Source organism: Pteropus vampyrus, unplaced genomic scaffold (assembly GCF_000151845.1).
Source record: "Pteropus vampyrus isolate Shadow unplaced genomic scaffold, Pvam_2.0 Scaffold27, whole genome shotgun sequence".
NCBI classification, from domain to species: domain Eukaryota; kingdom Metazoa; phylum Chordata; class Mammalia; order Chiroptera; family Pteropodidae; genus Pteropus; species Pteropus vampyrus.
The window spans coordinates 2,704,738-2,705,509 of NW_011888808.1; positions in this window are offsets into that span (position 1 = coordinate 2,704,738).

Sequence of the window (772 nt, forward strand, 5' to 3'; positions counted from 1 at the left end):
ATATATCTCAAATTATAAATACCTGTCATAATTTTGAATTTCATCTACTATAATAACAGTTCATTTTTTGAGATGATTTATTTACTTTTGCATCATTGATTTTACTGTATGGTAACCTTGACTAAAAAATTATGACCTAGTGCTTAAAGTTTATTGGCTTTCCCTTTTCTAGAGAACTTAAAAAAATATTTCTCTCTATATCATTAATGTCAGCAAACTCCTGCATACTTTTTGCATTACTTGTATCTCCAGCAGTCACTTAGACATTATTTCCCTGGATTATAATTTCTTATTATTCTTTGTAACTATCTTGTATGTGACATGATCCTTTAAGTTTAGGATCATGGTTGCTACAGGCTTAATACATTTCTCTGTATATAGAAATGAAGTACTCACACACAGGAAAATTATACAGAGAATTCTTTAAATGTAAAAGGAAATGATGTGTGGGGGCCTCGAAAATGAATTCTGCCACAACCACATGAGGTTGGAAGAGGACCCTGAATTCTAGATGAGGACTGACAACTTGTGAGACTCTGAGCAGATGACCCAGCTAACCCATGCTCAAGTTCTAACCTATGCAAACCATGAGCTAAGAGGTCATTGTTTTGAGCTGTTAACTTTGTGATAATTAATGTTGCAGCAATAGAAAACTAACCCACAGAGATTTAGTCGGTGTTTTCATTTTAGTCGTAATTATTGTAGTGCAGTGGTGTAGAAGAAGAATCAGAGGAAGAAGCTGATTAAAGAACCAGCCAAAGCCTTAAATTAT